At 39.4% G+C, this 26,391-nt stretch overlaps 1 pseudogene; it reads right to left on the bottom strand.

The window, feature by feature from the left end:
• Window positions 1-3,059: 3,059 nt before the first annotated feature.
• Window positions 3,060-26,391, bottom strand: part of LOC120239804 — a 34,119-nt pseudogene continuing 10,787 nt past the window's right edge.

Here is a 26,391-nt window from a genome sequence, read left to right as displayed (position 1 = left end):
ACTGATCAAGAGAAAAACAAAAATCACTGATATGATAACATGGAAGAGGCTTTGTAACTATAGAACCCACAGACATTAAAAAACATTAAAAGACATTTAAAAGACATTAAAATTGGAGAGAATATTCTATCCAATTTTATTCTATACGACTTGACAACGAAGATGAAATGGGCAAATATCTATTTACAGCCTTCAGTTTTCCATCCTGAGCACATTTCATCATGTCTTCGAACTGCTGTAACTCCCTGATCTTGAATTCTGATATATCTCTGACAACACAGCCTCCTTTCTCTGCACCTCATCACACACTCCTAATGAGTTTCTGCCTTACCTTCATCAGGACCCCTGGTCTAAGTCTCTCCTAGCTTTCAGCCTATCTGACTTAACTTCCCTTGCCTTTCTGCACAATATAGACCCTTAATTGACTGTTTAACTGTTATTCTCACTTTGCTCTTGCAGTGACTTGCTCTGCCACCAGTGACTTTGGCAATTCCCAGATCTGAGTCAATCTTATCGATACCTTTTCTATTTCTGTGCCTAGAAGGCAAAGATTGAGAGTTGGGCTCTGCCTGGCTGGGCAGTTGTTGTGTTCTGAGTCACTGTGCTTGGCTCACAGCAGCTGGAACTCCTGTGTCTTGCCTCAGGCAAATTCAGTTTTCCTCTGCAGGCCTCTCCTGTTCCAGCAAGGCAACCCAAGTTGGTTCACTTGTGCCTAGATTTGGGTTCCAGATGTGGAATAAGTGACGCATCTTGAGGTCTAGGCTCTGAACTTATATAGTGCCTCTGTTGACATACTGTTTTGGCCATGGCAGGTCACAAGGAGTGGGGGAAATAGAGTCCTGATGCAGAGAATTGAAAGTATTGTGGCCACATGTGCAGTCTACCATTGGTAATCTTTTGATTTCTTTCAGATTTGCTTATGTACTACGCTTCTCAAAGTACTCATTTTAGGCTTTTTCTATTGTTTTCCCTGGACACTCTATTTCCAATATCTCTGATTTCATATATATGTAAATTACTTCCATCTGAAATTTCTAGCCCTGGCTTAATTTTTCAACATTTTTTGATGTATAATTTCCATTTTTAGAATATTTTTCTATCACCTCAGGTTTCTCATGCCTGTTTGCATTTAATTCCTGTGTTCATGCCTCACCCCATAGTGGTTCTATTTTTTGTTTGTTTATTTTTGGGGGGGGAGGTGCAGAGAGACAAGGGGACAGGGGACCTGAGGCAGACTCTGCACTCACTGATAGCAGTGAGCCTGATGTGGGGCTCAAACCCATGAACCACGAGATCATGACCTGAGCCGAAGTTGGGTACTCAACCAACCCAGGTGCCCCAAACCACCTCTCACCCCGTAAAACCTCTGGTATATTTTCAGTATCTATAGATTTGCCTTTCCTGGACATTAAATATAAGTGGAATCATATAATATGTAGTCTTTTTGCATCTTTCATGTAGCTCAATGTTTTTGAGGTTCATCCAGTGTTGTAGCACGTATCAGTACCTTGTTGTTCATTTTTGTTGGTGATTAGCATTCCATTCTATAAATATATCACACTTTGTTTATCCATTCATTGGTTAATGGACGTTGGATTTTCCCCTCAGTTTTTAGCTGTTTACAAATAATGCTGCTATGAATATTTGCTTAAAATCTTTGTGTGGACATATGCTTTCATTTATCTTAGGTAGACATCCAGGAGTAGAATTGCTTATTTATATGATAAATTTATGTTTAATTTTTTAAAGACATTGTCAATCTGTTTTCCAAAGTGGCTGCACAATTTAATATCCTCACCGGCAATGTATGAGGGTTCTAGTTTTTCACATCCTTGGCAGTACTTATTATTGTCTGTCTTTTTAATTATAGCCATTCTAGTGGATCTGAAGTGGTATTCTATAATTTTAATTTGCATTTCTCTGATGATTAATGATTTTGAGCATCTTTTTGTGTTCACATGGTTCAAATCTTGGCTATTTTATTTTATTTTATTTTTAAAGTGTATTTATTTATTTTGAGAGGGCAAGAGAGCAGGGGAGGGCTAGAGAGAGATGGAGAGAGAATCCCAAGGAGGCTCTGTGTGGTCAACACAAAGCCCCATGTGGTGGGATCATGACCTGAGTCAAAAGCAAGAGTTGGACGCTCAACTATCTGAGCCACCCAGGAGCACTGGCCATTTTAATTTTTATTATTTTATTAAAATATTGAGTTTATGGGGCGCCTGGGTGGCTCAGTCGGATGGGCCTCCAACTTCGGCTCAGGTCGTGATCTTATGGTTCGTGGGTTCGAGCCCTACATTGGGCTCTGTGCTGACAGCTAGCTCAGAGCCTGGAGCCTGTTTTGGGTTCTGTGTTTCCCTCTTTCTCTGACCCTCCCCTGTTCACGCTGTCTCTATCTCAGAAATAAATAAAAAAACATTTAAAAAAATATCGAGTTTATTTCATATGTATATTTTTGTCTCCCACCATTTCCATTTGTCTGACCACCACAATATCCTGTTGTAACATTCCATACACGCTTAAAACCAAGCAAAGTGTGGAGTTCCATCTTTAAAAATTAAACAGGCACTTTGAAGGCTCCTAAGTAGCTCAGTCAGTTAGGCATCCAACTCTTTATCTTGGCTCGGGCCTTGATCTTCACTGCGTGTGAAGCCTACTTGAAAAAAATATTAAACAGGCATTTTGGACAGCACAATCTTGGCAATTGAACCTGGATTACATTTATCAGACACAGTAGGGAAAGGTTTCACTCTGCATTATAAAAAGGACAGCCAGATAGAAACTTTCACAGCAGTGAAATAAGATGGGAGAATATTAACAGACTGTTTAGTTTATTAAAAAGAGACTTCATCAAGGGCACCTGCGTGGCTCAGTCAGTTAAGTGGCCGGCTTTCACTGAGGTCATGATCTCACGGATCTTGTGTTCAAGCCCCACAGGAGGCTCTCCGCTGTCAGTGCAAAGCCTGCTTCAGATCCTTTGTCACTCCCTCTCTCAGCCGCTCTACAGCTGGTGCGCTCTCTCTCTCTCAAAAACAATAAACAGTAAAAAAAAAAAAAATAGATTTCCTCCACTGCCAGAGATCTTGAATATGCCACCTGGCTAGTTATCCAAAGCAATTCTTCACATAATTGATGATGACCTTGGCTTCCACTTTGGGAAGATAACCACTTTTTTCTGAACTTGTTTGCATTTTGCTTTAATGTCTTCTATGGAACTAGGTCCTATCTGTGTTTTAAGGTTTTTTTTTTCCTTTTTTTTTTTTTTTTAAAGGATTCTTAACCTTTTGATCTTGGTGTTAATGGTCTTGAGTCCTTTCCATTCTTGGTTTGATTTCTGTGCATTTTTGGCTGGAATATTTCATATAGATTTCTTTATGAGGGTTTTCCCTTTAGCTCTCTCATAAAAATCATCATCATTATTATCATCTTCCTCCCCCTCCTCCCCATCATATCGTTATCTTCGTTAGCAACAGGCTTTACTTTTTTCTGTGGAACTTTACTACCACTTCCAGGGGCAGATCGCTTTCTAGGTATATTTAGGAGTTTCACATCCTCTTCCTCTTCCTCTTCTGACTCTGCATCTTCCTACATACTACTAAATGCTATCCACAAAAACGCACAGCCCTGAATCACAGTTCAACCAAAAGACCACAGGTGGTGTTATTTCAAAGCCCCCAAGGGAAATCATTGACTCCATAGACATTTTCAGAGTTGCTAGTGTTAACTTTAATTGGGCCACCTTCATAATTCATTGTCTCTGCCTCAGCATTGTACAATTCATCTTTTTTTTTAGACTGAAGATAAGATATATTTATTATCACATACATATAAATGAAGGAAAAATACCAATCAAAAGGCTATAGGATTTAACAAAAATAATGAGCAGTGGGTTATGTCCTACATATAAGAATCAAACATTATATAACATTCTCAAAATAAATAAATTGTATAGAAGAACAGATTAATGACTTAACTTGATTTTATTATTATTTATTTATTTAATGTTTATTTCTTTTTTGAGAGAGAGACAGACAGAGCATGAATAGGGGAGAAGCAGAGAGAGAGGGAGACACAGAATCGGAAGCAGGCTTCAGACTCTGAGCTGTGAGCACAGAGCCCAACATGGGGCTGGAACCCACGAACTGTAAGATCGTGACCCGAGCCGAAGTCAGACGCTTAACTGACTGAGCCACCTGGGCGCCCTTTACTGTTTATTTTTAAGTAGGCTTTATGCCCAGCACGGACCCAAATGTGTGCTACATAATGATTCAGTATTTATATATATTGTAAAATGATCACCATGGTAAGTCTAATTGACATTCATTACCACACATAATTACAAAATTTTTTTCTTACGATGAGAACTTTTAAGATTCACTCTCAGCAACTTTCAAGTATACAGTACAGTATTATCTATGGTATTATTATACCATAGTCCCCAGGTGGTATTTGACCTCTCCTTGGCTTATTTATTTTATAACTATAAGTTTGTATCTTTTGACCCCTTTAAGTAATTCACTTATCTTCTTCTCCTCTGGCAACCACAATCTGTTCTCTGTATTTATGAGTTTGGTTTTTTGTTTTGTTTTGTTATAGATTCCACATATACATGGGATTATAGGTGCAAGAAAAGAAAGCTCTCTATTCAGATCTGCCTATTTTTTAATTGGGTTGTTTTCTTTTTCTTAAGTTGTTTGAGCTCTTATATATATTTTGGATATTAATGCCTTATCAAATATATGATTGTACAATTCATCTTTTGCACCGGTCTCTAAACTGACCATTCTTAAGGAGAGCTGGTGTTCATTTTCATTGTTATCCACCTTAAAGTGATCATTTTTGTCAGCTTTTAGTTCATACCTGAAAAGATAGTTCTGGGGCTTCAGTCCATATCCACTGAATCTTTCGTGGGATGGCGGCGCACACAGGTAGGTGCGAAGGTGGATGGAGGAAAGGACTGCTGCTCTAGGGAATAGCCACACAGGATCAGCTCATACCAGGGCATCTTTGCCCATTTTTATGCTGGGTTCTGTGTCTTCTTGTAAGAGCTCTTTATATAATCTGGATATAAGTCCTTTAACAGACATAACATTTGTGAATATTCTCGTATGATCTGTGGTTTGTATTCATTTACTTAATGCTGTCTTTTCAAGTGTAAAATTTTAAATTTTTGATTAAGTCTAATTTATCAATTATTTTCCTTTATGGTATCTTATCTAAGAACTCTTTGCCTCCCTCAGGGTCATGAAAATTTTCTGCTATTTTTTTTTCTGGAAATTTTAGAGTCCTGATTCTTACACGTGTTCTATGATGGGTGGGAATATTTTGTTACCACTTTTAAATTAAATTTTCAATTTCTTTACTTTTTGTATGCCTATTCAAATTTTCTGTTTTTTCTTGAGTCAGTTTGATCATTTGTATCTTTCTAGGAACTTGTTCATTTCACCTAAATTGTCTAATTTGTTGGCTTAATAGTATTCCCCTTTAGTGCTTTGTCTTCTGTATAGTTGGCAGTGCTTTCAGATTTCTTTTTTTCTTCTATCTAGTCAGAACGTGGGGGCTTTCATTATCTTGTTCTGTTGCGTGCTTTTGTGACTATGCTTGCATCCAGGGCTAAGTGGCAGGAAGACAGAATATAAAGTGGTGAGGGTTGACCCCACTCCCTTGGGATCAGAGAGGAAGGTTTCCTTCCTAAGAGTTTTGCTTCCTATTATTTTGGGACTTTTAATGTCACTGCCAGTGGCATTCCTTGAGGGCTGGGGCTCAGGAGAAAGAAAGGGGGGATTTCTGCACTCCATTCCTCACTCCTCAAGTCAGAATAAGGGATTTTCTCTTGGAGTCCTCTCTGTCTGAGCCTCAGTACCTAGCTCTGGGTTTCAGGCTGTGCAGCTGCGCTGCATTTAGTCTGGGGGATACTGGAGACCAAAAATGGCAAACTCATGATTGGTTTGGTGATACTTCAAGTTCTGGCCCTTTTATTTCAAGTCTCTTGTTATTAGCTGCTTTTCAGAATCCTCAGCTAGTTGCTCCGTGCATTCTGTTGAGTTATAGGGGTGCCTGGGTGACTCAGTGGGTTAAGCATTATGTTCAGTTATATAGTTGTGTTCAATGGGAGACATATGCTTATCATACTTTACTGTACCCAGAACCCTGAAATGTCTTTAATTTGTCTATCCTCCTTCCACCTTAAGCCTGTTGCTTTTCTCTTTTTTTTTTTATTTACTTTTTGGAAAATCTTGTAGAATTCTGCCATCTAAGATGAAGTGTGTATTGCTACATGTAACTCATGTAACACTGAAGATTCCATTTATTTAATCATTATACAGAATTTTTAATAACTTAACTTTGATATGTTTTCATTTTGAAAAGTTTCTTTTCTAATCACTCTCATTGTTCTTCAGATGGATGTATTTTCTAGATTTCCTTCTAATATCTGGAAACTAAATAGATTGAGATTAAAGAACTACCTGCAGATTTTGGAGAAAAGAATATACACATTTTGTTATATTATTGAAGTTATTTACACAGAGAATAGAATTCTCGCATTGAGAATTAGGCAGTAGACAATTAACAAGCTTTAAATAACTAACTGACCAACTCTGGAGAATCATTAACAAACGTCACATAAGTAAATTCCTGCCACTACCCATTCTGCAGTGAACTGTATGGAGGAGGAAGCAGGCCTTTTCAAGCATTTCAGACTGATGTAGAGTGTAGCTAACTGTCTCTTGTTTGAAAAGCTGCTAAAGGGCATCCCAAAGGAATCCCAAATATATTTGAGAAGATTTGATGACACGGTCTAGCTTTTTTTTTTTAAGCTTTATTTCCTTTATTTTGAGAGAGAGAACAAGTGGGGGAAGGGGCAGGAGAGAGAATCCCAAGCAGGCTTCATACTGTCAGCACTGAGCCCAGTTTGGGGCTTGATCCCATGAACTGTGAGATCATGACCTGAGCTGAAATCAAGAGTTGGAGGCTTAACAAACCGAGCCACCCAGGAACTCTGAAACTGCCTGGCTTTTAAAGAGTGATGCAATATGACAGAAATTTGCAATGCAAAAAGAAACTTAAAAGCTTACTAATTAATTTATAGTAATGAGGTCTATTTGTACCTTTCTGAAGTCCTCCTGTGGGATTCCTTTTGGGAGACATTGTGAGAATCTGATGAAATCTATGGTCTATATCTCTAGAAATATTAGGGATATATAGACATATATTTGCATATACTTTCAAGTGACTGTGGAGGCCCTCTTAATGCTCATGTGTGAATTCCTAGGGCAGAGATAGACCCCAGTTAAGAAATCCTGAAGTATTGGGGCACCTGGATGGCTTAGTCAGTTGAGTGTCCAGACTCTTGATTTTGGCTCAGGTGGGATCTAGCCCTGTGTGGGCTCCACAAGATTCTTTCTCTCTTTCCCTCTGCCACCTCCCCTGCTTGCACTCTCTCTCTAAATTTTTTTTAATACATAAATAAAGGAAAAAAGAGGTCCTGCAGTAAGATGACCGGTATCCTTGTTTAGTTAGGATTGGGATCATTTTCAGAAATCTCTGTCAGGTGAAAATTTGTCTGGATAATGGCTTTGGCAGGGTGAGTTGAGCTTTAATTGTCACTATGGTTCAAGTGTGAGATGTTGTAGATAACTTTCTGTATATTACCTATAATTCTTGGAGAGATAGTAATTCATAAAGTTGTTCCCAGTCCATAGTGTACGACTGGAAATTCTAGCTCACATTTTTTACTTGCAGCATGGACGCTAATGTGCTCCAAGTTTGTTTGACAGTAAAGACATACATGTTCAGTGAATATTTGGGGCTACAAAAACTCCCTGGGGCCATGTGTCTCAGCTTGTCCTTACCATGCTGCAGAGATGGGGCTGTGGGAGAAGTCAGGTGGTACAGTGGAAATGATCCCAATTTAGTTGTTAAAAGACCTGACAGGGACGCCTGGGTGGCTTAGTCGGTTAAGCGTCCGACTTTCGCTTAGGTCATGATCTCGCGGTTCGTGGGTTCGAGCCCCGCGTCGGGCTCTGTGCTGACTGCCAGCTCAGAGCCTGGAGCCTGTTTCAGTCTGTGACTCCCTCTCTCTCTGACCCTTCCCTGCTCACGGTGTCTCTCTCTCTCTCCTAGAAATAAATAAAACATTAAAAAAAAAAAAAAAGACCTGACAAGTCCTGTTCTTTAGCTTACTTTGTGTAAATCACTTAATATTGCTGAATGTTACTTTCTCCTTTGATTAAACCAGAAATAGCAATACCTGTTCTTTTTGCAGGATGTTCTGAGGATCCATGAAAATAGTATACTGTATGTGATTTTTAAAAAAATATATAAACCTATCGATTGAAACATAAAGGGACACAAAGCTGTGATGAATGGAAACTTCATTCTTTCAACCATGCATTTTTTAATTAGCAAGTACCTACAAATCTAACATGCATGTGAAATTTTTTATTTCCTTATGCTCCTGGTTGGAAATATGGCCCTACCATCTCTTAAATACTTTTTAGAATCTGTCCATTTTGTACAGAAAAAAAAAGAATAAAAGGAAGCTTAATGATAGAGAATGAGGAAGTCAAACGATCTATGTAATATTTGAGTTGAGGAAATCAAGTAATCAAGTAGTTTATATTGGCTCCTAAATTGATAGTCAAAGAGAGCAGGGTGATTTTAGCCTCGTCCAGAAGTAGCGGGGTCTCATTCTGCCCCACGTGATGCCCCAGCGATTAATCCTGGGTCAGAGATGGGGAAATGATAATAACTGCCATGTCCTGAGAGCTTTCCTGTCTTTACATCTGTCCTATCCCATTTAATCATCAGTTGCCTAAGGTCATACAGAGGTTGTTCCCAGAGTTGAAATTCCAACCCTGGTCCTTTTACCTGCATAGTCCATGCTCATAGTTACCCAGCAGCAGAGGAGTAGGACTGAATTCGAACAAGCTGAACTGGCATTTGCCTTTTCTAAGATTCATAGGATCAATGTTAATTCACATTCTTTAACCTTGAAAGCCCAGAGTAACCTTTGAGCTTGCTCTTTAGGACTTACAGACAGTGATAACTGCCATCTGAAAACAAGGTGGGATTCAGATGGAATAAAGTTTTAACTTTAAGAAATATGGATCTCTGTGGGGCACCTGGGTGGTTCAGTCTGTTAAGCGTCCGAGTTCAGCTCAGGTCATGATCTCACTGTTTGAGAGTTCGAGCCTCATGTCGGGCTCTGTGGAGACAGCTTGGATCCTGGTGCCTGCTTAGGATTCTGTGTCTCCCTCTCTTTCTGCCCTTCCCACACTCATACTGTCTCTTTCTGTCTCTTAAAAAATGAATAAATGTTAAAAAATTTAAAAAAGGAGTAAGGATCTCTGAGCTCCACTTTTTAATTTTTGAAATTCTTAAATAAGAATTTCCAATATTTAATTTATTTTCTGCGAGTTCCATTTTCAAGCATATTAGAATTTACATTTCTGAGTTATTAAAATAAGGAAGCAATGTGATTTTTATAACTTGTAAATACACTGCATTTTGTCCATTATTATTAGAAAGAAAATATGCTGGTGTTTTCCACAGATGCAGGCAGATGCAGACTAAGGGACTTAGTTCCCCCTTGGTCTGCACTTTGAACTGTAGTCTGCTGGTTACGATACTGATGTGGCAGAACAGAAGAAACCAAAGACTGAATTTTAAATGACATTCCTAGTTGTTTAGACTCTCTTAAAACATTTGGAATATCTAGCTATATGTCTGAATCATATGCTTTCCTGGGTGGGAGGTAAAATTAGGAAATTTTGGCTGGCTACTGCTACATTATAATTTCTCTAGAAACCTCAAGAAAATAATGGACTCAGGCATGCCTTGAGCTGTTCTCTGAGAAACTATGGCAACAGGCCTTTTAATTAAAGCTGAACTAGTGTGTGTAGCTTAGAAAAACAGAGAGGTACTGCCAAACTGATAGCGAGAGTGTATGGGAATAATCCAGGAAACTAAAAAAAATTTCTTTTTAGTTATATTTGGTAATTCTTTGTTATCTATATTGTTCAAAGAAACAGTAGGAAAACAGAAAGAAACGGTAGGAAAGTCTTTTAGTGGATATCAATATTTGGCCTTGGAATATGCTGTAATATATTTTTCTGTAAGAAAATAGTTTCCTAATTATGCTTTTTAAGATTAATATTCAAATTATGTTTCCTGAGTGCATGTTAACTGGCCTTGGAAGGGCCAGCCTGGAGGCATCCTCATTTGCAGAGGGCAACCAACCTGAGATAGTCACAAAAAGGATGGTCTTTCCAGTTTGATAATGGAGACTGTATGTGTGCCACGGTGAGATCACTGGTGGGCCGTTGATCAACAAATTAGTAAACTGGACTCCAGCTGAGATGAACCATTTACAGCCAACATGCTAGAGTTTGTAAACTCAGAGCATACCAAAAAGTAATTGAAAAAACCCAAAAAGTAAATGGGAAGTCAAGAGTTGCCATTTTTCTAGGACCAAAATATGTGTTATGTTAATAACCCCCAGTGATGGAGAGATTTTATCTTTGCCATGGAAAGTTTGAGTTTATGCCCCTTGCTTTAATATCCTGCCTGATTAGTACTCCCATTCAGTCTTAAAAATGTATGTGTTTGGAGGATAAATTGTATAGTCACTTGGTAAAGGCAGTAACAGAGATGAGTAGCCTCTAATGAAGTAAAATGCAATGGTAACAAATGTAAAGTTCATAAGCCAGAAGCAGTGTAGGAACTGGCTCTTATAATAGTCCGTTATCCAATCTCCTTGGCTCTGGCTTGCAGTTTACCTTTTATTGTACTGTTAGCAGAGTTAGCTATCTATAATCAACCTGATCTTCTACGCCTTTTGCTTAATGGCTTCTCTTTGCTTACAGAATTAGTATACCCTTTCTCAGTCCCAGCTCCACCCTACCTCTAATGCATACATTACCTAAACTCAAACAAGGCCCAACTCTTCAATGTTCACTGTCCTTCTCTGTGTTTCCTACTTTTGCCAGTGCTGGAATTCCTCTACTCTTTGTGCGTGTATGGCAAATTCCTACTCCTACTTAAAAATGAGGACTGGGGTGCCTGGGTGGCTCAGTTGGTTAAGCATCCGACTTCGGCTCAGCTCATGATCTCACAGTCCATGAGTTCAAGCCGTGCGTCGGGCTCTGTCCTAACAGCTCAGAGCCTGGAGCCTGCTGTGGATTCTGTGTCTCCTTCTCTCTCTCTGCTACTCCCCTGCTTATGCTCTCTCTTTCTCTCTCTCTCTCTTTCAAAAATAAAATTAAAAAAAAAAAAACAAGGACTAAACATCACCTTTTTCCTTCCTTTATCTCACAATCCCCACTTAATTCTCTCAAACATTCTTCTCTCTGGGACTAGGTATAGGAATTTACACATCTGTCTTCCTAAGGCAGGTGCTATGTACAGTTGACTCTTGATGCAGGGTTTGGGGCATCAACCCCCCTGACAGTTGAAAATCCATGTATAACTTTTGACTCCCCCCAGAACTTAACTACTAATAGCCTACTGTTGATCAGAAGCCTTAAACAATAAAAAAATAGTTGATTAACACATATTTTGTGTGTTATATGCATTATATACTGTATTCTATAATAACAGAGAAAATGTTAAGAAAACTGAAGGAAGAGAAAATGCATTTATAGTACTGTACTATATATATACACACATATATATTTGTGTGTGTGTATGTGTGTATGTAGATATAAACTGTATGACCTGTCAGAATGGCTAAAATCAACAACACAAGAAACAACAGGTGTTGGCGAGGATGTGGAGGAGGAGGAACCCTCTTGTGCTGTTGGTGGGTATGGCCACTATGGCAAACCATATGGAGGCTCCTAAAAAAGTTAAAAATATAACTACCCTATGATCCACTATCAGGTATTGGCACTATCAGGTATTTAGCCAAAGAATACAAAAATACTATGTCTAAGGGATATATGCACCCCAATGTTTATAGCAGTTTTATACAATAGCTAAATTATGGAAACAGCTCAAATGTCCACGGGTTGATGGATAAATACAGAAGATATAGTATATACACAATGGAGTATTACTCAACCATAAATAAAGAACAGAATCTTGCCATTTGCAACAACATGCATGGAGCTAGAGGGTATTATGTTAACCAAAATAAGTCAGTCAGAGAAGGACAAGTACCATATGATTTCACTCATATGTGGAATTTAAGAAATAAAACAAGTGAACAAAACGGGGGAGAAGATTGAGGAATGCAAACCAAGAAACAGACTCTCGGGGCACCTGGGTGGCTCACTTGGTTGAGTATCCTACTTTAGCTCAGGTCATGAGCTCATGGTTCATGAGTTCGAGCCCCACGTCGGGCTCTGTGCTGACAGGAGCCTGGGGCCGGCTTTAGATTCTGTGTCCCCCTTTATCTCTGCTCCTCTGCTGCTCATGCTCTGCCCCTGTCTCTCTCAAAAATAAACAAACATTAAAAAAAATGTAGAAACAGATTCTTTTTTATTTTTTTTTATTTTTTTTAAACATTTTATTTATTTCTAGGAGAGAGAGAGACAGCGTGAGCAGGAGAGGGTCAGAGAGAGAGAGAGTCACAGACTAAAACAGGCTCCAGGCTCTGAGCTGGCAGTCAGCACAGAGCCCGACGCGGGGCCCGAACCCACGAACCGCGAGATCATGACCTAAGCGAAAGTAAAGTCGGATGCTTAACCGACTAAGCCACCCAGGCGCCCCTGTAGAAACAGATTCTTAACTACACAGAACAAACTGGTGGCTACCGGAAGGGAGGGAGATGGGGGGATGGGTGAAATAGGAGATGGGGATTCAGGAGTGCACTTGTGATGAGCACTGGGGGTTGTATGGAAGTGTTTAAATCACTGTATTGTCTACCTGAAACTAATATTTCACGGTGTCAACTAACTGGAGTTTAAATAAAAACTTAAAAAAAAATTTGCGTGTAGAAACTACACTGTTCAAACCTATGTTATTCAAGGGTCAACTGTAGTTTTTATCTTGTCTCCACAGTCTTGTGTGGCATGTGGCACAGAATGGGTACTTACTCTTTGTTGAATATTTGATATTCGGTAAATATTTGGTGAATGAATGAGTGGGTTTAAGTGGGTAAACTAATTGGAGTCACTAGGGCATATTTGAGAGAACACAGAGTAGTTGAAATTTGGTTCCGCTGTTTCCACTCTTCCCTCTTCTCATTACGCTCCTCCAGGTGCCTGTTTCTTGGCTTCTTGGACCACTTTCTTCAGGGTCTCACCTGGGTTTGCCCTACCCCTAAATCCCCCTCAGCTTCTAAAATCCCTTTTGCCTTTCTTCCCCAAACTTCTATCCTCACCTCCCATCAGAATGTCATTTCTATACTGAAGAATGCAGCTAGGTATAATTAGAGAATAATCACTTCAGCTTAATTCATTCCAGGTTATAAAAGACTGACAGAGAGACAGCAGGAAGTGTCTGAAATTTGAATTCCACAATAGAAGGGCTTGCTTTGCCTGTTCAGATTTCTGACTGTGTGTATAACCTTCCCTTTCATATAGTATATTAATACCATCGCTAAACAGGTTTTCATGCCAGGGTTTTGGATTATGTCAGTCAATCTTGACAAAGGAATATTTTGAGAGCCGCCTGGCTGTAACCAGTTTCAGCAATATTAACATCTTTGTTCAGCAGCATTTGTGCAATTATTTCGATGTTTTATTGCCTTTTTTTGTATCTTTTTTTAATATACATGAACTAACATTGGAAATACTAATGACCGTGATAAGGAAATTCAGTTTTATGCAGCTAATGAACTTCAGGTAAAGATATAAAAAATCATCATGTGAGGCAACAGTTGATTCTTAGCCTCAAATGGATGCTCACCGATTTTAAGCCCATCTGTAGTCTTTTATTCTGTGTGGAAAAAAAAGCAAAAGCAAGGAAAATGTAGAAGATTCTGGAACTCTGTCCTTTTAAATTGTATACAAAAGGGGAACTGTAACTAAGGATTTTTGAATTTTATATTTTGGTTTCTAGGCCGGAAACCTAAATCTCTCAATGTGCCTTTCACATTTTATTTCTTTTGTGTTTTCACTAAACCCTTTGGTACAGCTGAGGGGCCACCTGTGAAAGGGAACGAAGATGTACCTGGGTTTCCTTCAAGGTGTCCCTTCAATGTTGTTAACTCTTGCTTTAAACCCTTTTAGCAGCTGAAATCTACCTAATTTATACCTTTGCGGCAACCCCTTCAGTAGATCCCCGAATCAGAGCCCTGCAGAAGCAGGGTATGGCGTAGGCACCTGGACTGGGTACTGAGATTTAGGAGATGAGGCCAGAGGGCCTGAAACCATTACCACTTTCCTTCCCTGTTTTCCTCATCCACCCAGGAACCACCAGAGCCTGAGGGCAGTTTACTCTGAGCCATTAATTCTGAGGGGCTCGGTCTTACTAGAAGAGTGAACTCAACTGTCTACGACAGGCCTTTCTGTCAGAAACTTAAGTGGAGTAAATTCAATCGAATAAGACCTACCTTTGCCTGTGTGGAACACTTTCCTCCCTTTATCTCACAATGACGTATCATCCACGGAGAAATTTGTCATTCATTGAAGTTAGTGTTGATGTTTTCTTTTTTCTCTTCTTTGGCTATCCCTGCATTTTCCTGAGAGTTGGTATACTTGTGTATAGAATCAAAGGGTAAATCGGATTTGTTGCTATTTGTTTTTTTTTTTTTTCTGGCTCTGCACATGGGATTTTGGTAATGGGACTCGGAGAATGGAAAAAGGTAACAAAAACTTTTTGTATGCTGGTATCTCTTCTCTGTAGAACTTAAAGATTTAGTTGGCAGTATTTGCTATTATTACCTATTTATTTTAATTTTTGTTTATTTTTACATGGGTAAAACATTCATATGATGAAAAAATTAAAACACGTCAAATAAAAATATATCAGTGAGAATTCTTTATGCCATTCTTGTTCCTCATATATAAGGAAATACTGGATTACCACTGTTCTTAGTTTATTGTGAATCCTTTATTTTTCTTTTTACAAGGAAATAAAAATATATTTTGTTTTTCTCCTTTTTTATATGCATAGTAATGTGCTGTAAACACTGTTGTGTGTCTTGTTTTATCCACTTAATGTATCTTGGAGAGCTTTCTATAGAGAGTGCTCCAATTCTTTTTATAGGTGCATAGCATCCCATTGGATACAAATAATTTAATCATCCCTCTATTTAGGACATTGGGGAATTTTCTAATCATTTATTACAAACCATGCTTAAACGTAAAACACATTTCACATGTGTACAAATGTTATCTGTAAGATGAACCCCCAGAAGGAGAATTCTGGGGTCAAAAGTTTATATATTTCAATTTTGATAAATATTATCATATGACCTTCCATAATGGTTTGTTTTAATTACTGAGGCTTCATAATATGTCCTCTCTTACTGGGATTCTCTTTTGCTTGGCTGTTTTTTAAAAACTTTATTTATTTACTTTTAGAGAATGAAAGACAGAAAGAGAGAGAGCTTGAGCTGGGGAAAGGCAGAAACAGAGAGGGAGAAAGAGAATCCCAAGCAGGCTATGTGCTGTCAGCGTGGCATGGGGCTTGATCTCACTAACCATGAGATCATGACCTGAACGAAGATCAAGAGTTGGATAATTAAAGGACTGAGGCACCTGGGCGCCTCTTGCTTTGCTATTTTATTTTTATTTTTTCTCTTTTATGTGAATATTAGAATAAGGTTGTCTAATTCTAAGAAAAAAATTAGTATTTTTATTGAGACCATGTTAAATGTAAATTTTGTTAAAGGAGAACTGAGTGTTTGTGATTTTGAGTTTTCCCATCTAATACTTGGTATGCTTTTCTATTTTATTTTATTTTTTAGTTTATTTATTTATTTTGAGAGAGAGAGAGCACAAGTTGGGAAGGGGCAGAGAGAGAGGGAGAAAGAGAGTAGTCCAAGCAGTTTCCATGATGTCAGCGCAGAGCCTGATGCAGGGCTTGAACTCATCATGAACTGTGAGTTCATGACCTGAGCTGAGGTCAAGAGGGGGATGCTCAACTGACTGAGCCACCAGGCACCCCTAGGTTTTTCTATTTTATTTGTTTATTTAAAAAAAATTTTTTTTAATGTTTTATTTATTTCTAGGAGAGAGAGACACAGCGTGAGCAGGGGAGGGTCAGAGAGAGAGGGAGTCACAGACTGAAACAGGCTCCAGGCTCTGAGCTGGCAGTCAGCACAGAGCCTGATGCGGGGCTTGAACCCACAAACCGCGAGATCATGACCTAAGCGAAAGTCGGATGCTTAACCGACTAAGCCACCCAGGCACCCCAGTTTTTCTATTTTAAACTCTTCTTTTGTGGAAGAGTCTTTTTCATACATTTTCTCCACGTTTCTTGTTAAAATTATTTCTAGTATTTTATCTTTTAGGTTGTGATTAAAAGTGGGTCTTGTTTTCATTGTATCTTCTGTTTATAGTTTCTATATATGAAGACTATTGGTTTCATTATTTTAACCTTATAATTTGCTTACTTACTTATTTTACTGTTTGTAATACTTTTCAGTGGAATCCCTTGGGTTTTCTGGATCACCTGGGGATGCCTGGTTGGCTCAGTTAGTAGACTATGCAGCTTTTGATCTTGGTGTTGTAAGTTTGAGCCCCCTTGGGTGTAGAGATTACTTAAAAATAAAATCTTTAGTATATGTGCTGCCGAAGTGAGCACTAAAAATAAAATCTTAATGAAACAAAACAAAAACCCCAAGCATATCATCTACAAGTAGAGATTATTGTACATCCTCTTTTTCTATTGTGCATTTATAATTTATTTCATTGGTATGTTTGTATTGGCTAGGACATCCAGTAAAATGTTAAATAATAGTAATGACGGTAGGTATCCTTTCCCGGTGCCTGACTTTACTGACAATATCTTTGTTATTTCTCTGGTAAGCATAAGCTGGGTATTGGGTTGAAATAAATACATTTTATTATGTTTCAGGACTATCCATTTGTCTGGTAATTCATTTTCTGTTCTCTGAGCTCCACCATGACCTTACATACTCTAGTCTCTGGAGTTGGGGGCCAGGACTCTGCAGACTACATTTCTCAGATGCCTTTGACAGCTGCTTCCTATTGGGATCTGTCAATAGGGGGCACTAGAGGGAGCCTGGAAGTTGGCAGGAGGGAGAAGCACTTCCTATCTCTTCTTCTTGTCAGAGTTGCCCTAGTAAGGGACCTAACCTCAGCCTCCAGCTTTTTCTCTAGAATGCCAGAACCAGCTTCATTACTTCCCTTCATAGGTATTAGTGGAAGCCAGGCAGGGATCCCTCTTCAGAGGAATGAGCCCCAACTGAGAGGCACTTTCCTCCTCTGAGCTCCTGAAGAACTAACGGCACCTGAGCAGTGTGCCTCTCTCACCGTCCAAGCTCCAGCTTTGTGGAGCCTCTTCTTTGAGCTCCCGCATTCATGTAACCTAATCTCTTCCTGCCCTCACCCCCAGCTTATGGGTGGATGCTGCATTTATTGTGTCTAGGTTAGCTCAGGGTCCTCCTTTTGCTCTTCTATTCCTCCAGCAGCTGTTTCACCAATTCCCTTTATTCAGTCCCCTCTGATGAGCTGATGAGCTGTCTGCTTTTCTGAAAGGACCCAGTCTCTGACTCATCTATTCCTGTCTTATTGAATGTTTTGATCCAGATTGTTTTCCAAAGCCTTTGCCCCAGTGCTTTCTCTGTGCCAATGGGGATGATTGTGTGGTTTTTCTTTATACGCTTATGAAATATAGTAATGGATTTTTCTAACTAACACTGAACTCTTCTTGAATTTCTCTAATAAATCCCCCTTCGCCATGTGTTCTTTCAGTGGGCTGCTGATTCTTCTTGATGATATTTTCATTATGATTTTTGCATTAATCTTTATATATGAGATTGGTCTGAAGTTTTCTCTTTTTGGATAACCTATGTCAGGGTTCTATTTCAACGTGTATTTGCTTCATAAAATTTTTAGGTATCCCATGTTTCTTTTTCTGAATTCTAGAATAGTTGCTATAGCATTTTACATCGACCTTTCCAGGTTTCTGTTGTTTTATCTAGTTTTTGCTTCTTAAAGTTTGGTGGCATCCCTTTAGGAGATTTTCTGGTACTGGTGCTTATTTGGTATCATATACTGGGAGATTATTTTATTAAATGAGTCCAGAATGACTCAAAAAATGATGTTTGATGCTGCATTAGCTGGGCTGGTTGAGAAAAGCTGGTCCAAACCAAACTGAAATAGGCAGTGTGGCCTTTAGTCCCATAATTATTGTACTTCTGTCTTTAAGTACTTCTCCCTCTTACCTGCTCCTCTTTTCCATTCTATTCTGATGCCAGTGCCTGCTGAGGTTACCTACTCTGAACTGATACAGTTTTTGTTATATGACTCTGCATATATCACATATTTGCATTTTAATAACAGAATCATGAATACATTTATGACAGAATCTTGGGTGCTGGCACTTTATGTTTTGTGTCTCTTGTGTCGTCTGTTTTAAGTTCTCCAAGTGCACTTACATCTGAGGTGAGGCATACATGTACTGGGTTGAGGAGAGTGTATCGTCCCACTGACTCAGTTAAACAGGTTTAACAACCTTTCCACTCAAAAACCTGAGGGGGGTTCTCCAGCCTTCTTTTAAACAAAACCCCCAAAGCATCAGGGTCACCAACTAACTACCGTGGAGTGAGTAAAGGAAAAATGGAAGAAAGCCTTATTTAAATTTTTGATCCCATCTCTAGGCTCCTGGCTCGTCATTTATTTTCAGTGCTGTTATGCATCCTCCTTTCTCTGACCAGTGGCCATTTTCTTGCCCTTGATCGTGTTGAATGCTTGCTCATTTTTGAAGCTGTGACCCTGGCTTTTCTTACACAGTGGATCCTCCCCTCCCCTCACCATGAGCAGACCACCTCCTCCTTTGCCCCGTAATATCTCCTGTGCATCCTTCTTCATGTCCCCTTCATTTCATCAGTTTACTTGCAAGTCTGTGTTCTCCTTTGGACTGGTTGTTCCTGAGAGTGCATTGTGTCTATTCATTTTTGTTTTTAGTGCTTAGTACAGTGCCGCGCACATAGGAGAGTTCAAAAAATATTTGTTGAATTACTGAATGAATAAAGCCCAAGGGAAAGTGGAGAAAAAGAAAGATAAATGAGGAGTGGCTAAATGACTTCAGTACTATGTGCCAGATGCTAAAAGGTGGGTTCTGAATAATCCACTTGCAGTGTATGAAAAGTAAGCATAACGCTTTCATTCAGAGTGAATTTAACTTATATTGATTTATGCTTATAGCGCAGATGCCTCTCTGGCAACACACCTTTCTAAATATTCCTTCCTCAGAAGGCATGTATCAGAATAAATCAGAAAGATAGTTTTCAAGGCTATGAAAGTCTAAAAATCCTCTGGTAGCTTTATAATAATCCACCTTTTGTGTCAGGAAACTTGTGTTTGTTTTCCCTGCATCAGGAAATTTGGTCCTGCTTCAGGAAATGATGATAGTAGAGATAAGAGAATGAACGGGAATAATAAGAGAGGCTAAAAATAGATCCACTGGGAGAGGAGATGACCTGAAAGCAGAGGATTAAGTTGAGGGGTTTGAGGGAAATTAAAGCTTTTTCCATGGTGCCTCCACCTGGAGAGTATAAATATAGAGCATGGGATTATGTTTAGCTTGAATGTTTTTCCATCTTGAGCTGCTAGAAAAATTTTAATTGGCAATCTGTGTTTGGATGACAACGGAAGGATTTAGAATTCTTTGGACCCACTTTAGCCACAGAAGTTACTCATGAATATATAAATATTGTTACCTTTATCTTACTGCTCCATTGATGCTACCTGCCCAAGGCAGACCTTATGTACTTAGGTATTCTTTATTCTTTATCTCCAGGTGGATATTTTATGTTTCAGTTTTCTCTTTCTTATCACTGTTCTAAATTATGCTTAGTTATGCTGAATTGTGTAGGGAGAGTGGGACAGTTTTGGAGAAAATTTACATATATGTCTGTGCTTACCATTGAATTACATTAAGAGTTAAAATTAATCTTTTTAAAGAGTTTAGCATTACCCCCAAATAAGGAAAAATTGTTTGACAGGGACAGGATAAATTTGCTGATTTTATAATCTTACTTCATAAGTGTTATTCCTTTTGGTGAGACAATTCGATTTTATCAACTCTGATGTAAGAAGGCTGATTCTTACCTGTAAATCAATATGAGTGCCTTCATTCCTATCTCACAGAGTTCGTTTCTGTCTTCCTTTAGGGATTGGGAATGTGGGTGGAGGATAGAAACCAAGGGGAATATAACGTACGGTTTCTCCAGCTGGAGTGACCTTCCCAGGGAGGTGCGTCTCCTCTCCAAAAGGTACACAATGTGGAGACCACTGATGTTGCCTTTACTTGAAACAAATGCATACTGGATCCCAGTAACAGTTCTAGCAGTGTAGGGTTTAGCTGAATGTTCCAAATCTGTCGGGGCGGGGGGGGGGTCGCGGAGGGAGGAGAAGGGGAGGGCCAGGGCTCTGTCAAGGGTCAGGGCAGACCTCTTGGCCCAGGCCCTTCCATCTCTTTTATTCTTTAACTCTTCTGTTTTTTTCTTGGTCTCTCCACATCCTGAGCAGAAGAATTTTCTCCTGTTTCTCTGTCCTAGACTTTGCACACTGATTCTTCCCACCGTTCACCACCACTAGGGTGCAGATCGAGGTCTTTCTCCTTTTTTGAGATCTCTAAGAAGGGTAGGTGAACTTTGACTCATGACTGCTGGCTTTGCCGGTCTCTGCAGGATCTAGATGGGAAAGTAACATCCTTCTTATTTAATGCTATTTTGGCTATATATTTTTTGTGACCTGTTGGCCCAGCATTACTATGCCAAGACAGCTTTTTAAATTAGCCAACCATTAAGGTACCCAAATCAATGATCCTTAATCCCTATGAAAAACAAAAGCAGGCACAAATATGTTAGTCAATTCAATCAAAGTTTGGCCTGAAATAGAATGTTGTAATCCATACCTTTTCCTATCTCATAGAATTAAATAAAAATTTTTTAAAGCAAGCATTTGTACTTCGGATTTTTTTTTTAAAGTCAAATGACTATATATAGTACTTAGTAGCTTCTTTGCATGTGTTTGCCGCAATGCTCGTGGATATGTAGTTTTCACTCCTTTGTTGGAAGTGTTCTAACCACAAAAGGGGTAAGCAGAATCAAGTCCCTTTCCATTGTGCAAGAACATAGCCTCTCATTTCAGCTTACTTTTTTTTATTAAAAATGTTTTTATACTATGAATGAGAAGTTATTTAGGAACATTTTCAGATACACAGGTGAAATGAGAGAACTTTCTTGCACTGTGGAAATAGCTTATACTTTTGATGACTAAATTAAAATAAGCAACATGTTTAAAAATAGAAAAGATGATTTTGTACATTCGGTGCTAAAAATGTCTTCCTCTGTAGATATGTTTAATTTATTGCTTTCATTGAATTTCCTCCACCATAAAAGAATATTAGTAAAAACCTTAGATGGCCAAAGCTGAGATGAAATAATATGAATTATGTCCCAGCCATTCTCTTAAAGCATGTTGACTTGGAAAAAAAAAAAAAAGCCAGATCTTTAACCAGCAAAATAAGCTGTTTTGGGGAATAGCAGAGAATGGCATTTCGGGACAAGCAACCGTAGCAAGTCTAGAGAACAGGAGAGAGGGGCTTGCTTTTAATAGGGGAAAGAAGGATGCTGGAGGGGCTGTTATGGCTTCTTACTGGCTGAATGTGGCAGTTCTCTTTGACTGGGCTGTAGCTGGGCAAGTTTTTCCTTCTTTCTGCTGGGATAGGTTAAGTAGGCTGTCTCCTCTTGGGGTACGTGAGGTATGCTTCTTAAGGTGGGTAGTAGTGGTATGAGAGCACTCCTTTCAGGGTTTCTTGACTTCATTTTTAATGAAGTTTCCTTTATTTATTTTCACATTTCCCCTTTTGATCAAGATCTTTACTTGAAAGCATTGCTGATCAAGAGTTGGGATTTTTGTATTTAGCGGTTTCGAACACAAAAGTCCTTTCATTCCTTAGTGACAAGAAGGACCTTTCTTGATGTCATGTCTAAGTTGGAGGGAAAGTGTGCAGGTTGAAATAATTGAGGTCACTTTTCAGTAACAGAGAAGGGTAGAGGGGTGAATTCTCAGGCATTTCCCATCTGAGGTTTGTATCTTAAGTGGTTGAGATCATCTTGAAGCACCAAGCTAACATCACCCTATTGGGCATATCATTTCTACCAAAGTTTGACAGTCAACAGATATAAAGCTTAAAAACAATAATATAGAACAAGATAAAGAGCAAACATTCTGCAGGGAACTATCCCAGCTTAAAGGAGTCTTTTCTAAAAGTGTTGCAAAGTAGAGTTAGCTTGTTTATATTTCCCTTAGATGCAGGGGAAGAGATAGAAGGCCAAGGGATCTCCAACATATTGAACAGATCAGAGTTCCTGGTGACAAATCCAATAGACAGAAAGGTTTCTCCCTTTTGTGACAGATTGGGCTAAGAAAGAGAGAGAAGAAATACAGTAAATTGTGAAAGTGAGAAAAAAGTATATGGGCTTGGTCCAGTCATCTTGGGAAAGTGGTCCCCTTTCAGCTATTACCTGCTTCAATTCCTGGAAATCTTTATTTTCAGGTGACCGCTTGGTGTGCAGGTCCAGTCAGGGTTTAGTGCTTTCTTTAGATGTGACACATGGATTCAAGAGTCTTTTCCTTGGGGTTTGGCAGCACAAGTGTTGGCTTCTTTGCAACATGTTTGAAGAGTCTTTGTGAAGATAACTTTTCCAATAGCTGAAATCTCCAGGCTGCAGTCTGTGATGTTTTTGGTCTTTGTCTCCAGGGAATATACTTTTGAGAGACTGTTCTACTAAAGCATGGTTATTCTCAAAAGAAACAAATAGGCCTTAATTATATTGAAGTATATCCCCCTTAACCAGCTATGGGTCAAAAGAAGCAGGATTCAAGTGCATTGGGCATCCTGTGATTATCTCAAAGGGTGAGAGTTTTTCGGTTCTAAAAATGGTAGACCTGAGATTCAGAAGGACTAATGGCAATGCTTTTGGCCAGCATATTTGGAGAGTCTACAGATTTTGCCAGTTGAGTCTTAATAATGCTGTAGTGTGTTCTACGATCGTAGATTGAGGGTGAAAGTAAGATTGGCCAGATGGTACAGGCTTGTTGAAGCATTTGGCTGGTGAAGTGAGTTCCCTGGTTATGAAGTTTGAGGGGCATTCCCCATGTAGAAATGATATTTTAAAACATACAAGCCATTGCCAAGACATATTTATGTACATGAGACAGGGGAAGGTGTATAAAATCCATCTGCCAAACCTCAAATGGTTTATTGGGCAATTTAAAGTGTCTGGGGGCAGTGAGGAAAGGTTTCCTCGAGTTGTATTTTGGGCAGGGGGTGGCAAGCAAAGTAGGCACTCTTTGTGGACTTAATATTTCCCCAAAGTATTGGTTCATAAAGGTTATCATTTCACCAATGATTAAATGCCTGTTTGGTTGTCAGTAATGGAAATTTTAGAATCTCTGGTGGGCCTGGATTATTATTTGGCCCAAGTCAGAGTTTTCTTTTCTTTCTTTTCTCTTCTTTTTTTGTTAGTCAAACTAATGGTTATTAGATTTCCAATGTTGTTTTTCCTTCTTTTGGCTGATTATTGGATATCTGTAGTCAGTTCTTCTAAATTATCATTTGGGGGAGCATCCCTTAGGACCATGACAGAGATTTGGTCATTGATTCCTTTGAGAACAGAGTTCTCTATGGAAATATCTACGAGGTTGTTTCCTTTAGTGTCCAAAGAATCAAATTTGGAATGCCCAGGGACCTTGATAATAGCTAATAATTCCTGGACATAAAGGCCATTTTGAATTTTGTCCCCACTGGAAGCGAGGAAGCCTCACTGTTTCCCATAGTATTCCAAAGTCATGAGCTACTCCAAAGCATACCTACTTCAAAAGGAATTGCAGTCGTATACTCAACATAATATTTATCACTTTTGTATTTTAATTTTTTTTAATGTTTTATTTATTTCTAGGAGAGAGAGAGAGAGACAGCGTGAGCAGGGGAGGGTCAGAGAGAGAGGGAGTCACAGACTGAAACAGGCTCCGAGCTGGCAGTCAGCACAGAGCCCCACGCAGGGCCGGAACCCACGAATCGCAAGATCATGACCTAAGCAAAAGTCGGACGCTTAACCGACTAAGCCACCCAGGTGCCCCTTACTTTTGTCTTTTAAATAAGAACTTTTGGTAAGCCATGAAAAGTCAGCATCATCAGGAGGCAATTTGTCAGAGTTGGGCAGTCATGAGGAAGCATTGTTGGCAAAAGAGGGAAGAAGGTTGGCAGGGTTTTCTGGAGGGAAAAAAAAAAGAAAGTTGATGTTAAAGGGCAGGGGTATTTATCATGCTTTCTTTTACGGCTTTAAGGCTAGGTCATCCTGATCTTCCCAAATGATAGGGTCAGGTTTTTTTTTTTTCTTCATTTTGGGAAGTTCATGATGCCATGATCTAAATGGCATCTTGGGAAAGTGGTCTCCTTCCGCGGTCATCTGCTTTAATTCCTGGAAATGACTTGTTCTATCCTGTGCCACAAATATCAAACCTGAGTTTGAGGAAACCACAATTTTTCCTTGGAGACTTTGTGTCTTTTTAAGTTTTAACATTAGGGCATGTTGGCTCAGTTGGTTGAGCTTCTGACTTCAGTTCAGGTCATGATCTCACAGTTCATTGAGTTTGAGCCCCACCCCAGGCTTGCTGCTCTCAGCACAGAGCCCACTTCGGATCCGCTGTTCTCCTCTCTCTCTGCCTCTTCTCTGGTCATGCTTTCTCTCTCAAAAATAAATAAAACATTAAAATAAGTTTTGGGGTACTTGGGTGGTTTGGTCGGTTAAGCGGCCAACTCTTGATTTTGGGTCAGGTCATGATCTCTTGGTTCATGAGACTGAGCCCTGCATTGGGTTCCATGCTAACAGTGCAGAGACTGCTTGGGATTCGTTCTTTTCTCCCCCCCACCTCTGCCCCTCCCCTGCTTGCACTCTTACTTTCTCAAAAATAAATAAATAAACTTAAAAGGAAACATTTTAACAGGTGGGTACTGTCTTCTTGTGAAGAGGTCTGAGCATCTAAGTCAGCTTTTAAAGACTAGGAGAAATAGGAAGGACTCCCCCTACACCCCCAATAAAGACAAAGAGATATTGGCCGCATTATCCTTAGGTATGGTAAAGAAGATGTTACATAAGTTAACTACAGTGAAAAATTTGCTTTCAGTGGGGATGTAGGCTGACAAAGCATAGATATTTGGAACAATAGGGTGACAAGGGACACTAGTACGGAAGATAATAAGTCCCTGAGCCTTACAATCTATTGTGGGCTTGATGCCTTATGGCTGATCCAATAGGGACAAATAGTATCTTTATTTTATTTTATTTTTTTATTTATTTATTTTTTTAAATGTTTGTTTATTTCTAGGAGACAGAGAGAGAGACAGCGTGAGCAGGGGAGGATCAGAGAGAGAGGGAGTCACAGACTGAAACAGGCTCCAGGCTCTGAGCTGGCAGTCAGCACAGAGCCCGACGCGGGGCTCGAACCCACGAACTGTGAGATCATGACCTAAGTGAAAGTCAGACGCTTAACCAACTAAGCCACCCAGGCACCCCAAATAGTATCTTTAAAGTTAGGTGTAGTGTTGTCAGAGGTGGAACAAATAAAGATATTTAAGGGTCATTTGATTCACCTGCTTGGCTATTTTGGTTGCTGCTATCAAATTCTAGAATTACTTACCCCTTTCAGGAGGAAAAAATTCTGGCATGATACATCTCTAAGAAATCTTGGCCCAGTAAATGGACAGGAGCAGAGGAGCTAAGAACTGTTTTAGTACTTGGAGGCAGGGGCTTTTTAACAGCAGTGAGGTTGAATACCTAGAGTGTAGCTCTGTTGTTGATAAAATTAATTCCCCATCTGGAGAGTCGTTTCTCCAAGGTGAATAAGAGGAGGGATTGAGACAAGCCGCTGTGGTTGCTCAGGGTCCCATCATTGGGAGGGTGCTGGAAAGGCTGGGTAGAGGGCTGAAGGGCCCTGATGTGCTTGAATTATGTAACAATCCTTTTTCCAGTGTCCTGGCTTTTTGCAGTAATGAAAAAGACCAGGAGGGGTTTGGTTTTGTTTAGGGGCCTCCATTTGTTGGAGCTGAAAATTAAGGATTTTAGTGGTCTTCCTTTAATTGAATCACCTAGGGTGTGGGCGAGCTGATTTACTAAATTAAAAAGCTCGAGTGGACATGGTTTACCACTCTATCCTGGTCCTTTTAACTAGAAGTGAAAGGCCCTGGTTCAGAATATTGATGAACATAAAGCTGAAGGCTACCTGAATGGATTCGACA

Source organism: Hyaena hyaena, unplaced genomic scaffold (assembly GCF_003009895.1).
Source record: "Hyaena hyaena isolate Hyena2069 unplaced genomic scaffold, ASM300989v1 scaffold_242, whole genome shotgun sequence".
NCBI classification, from domain to species: domain Eukaryota; kingdom Metazoa; phylum Chordata; class Mammalia; order Carnivora; family Hyaenidae; genus Hyaena; species Hyaena hyaena.
Note: the sequence above shows the minus strand (reverse complement) of the source record. Positions and strands in the feature narration are given on the sequence as shown.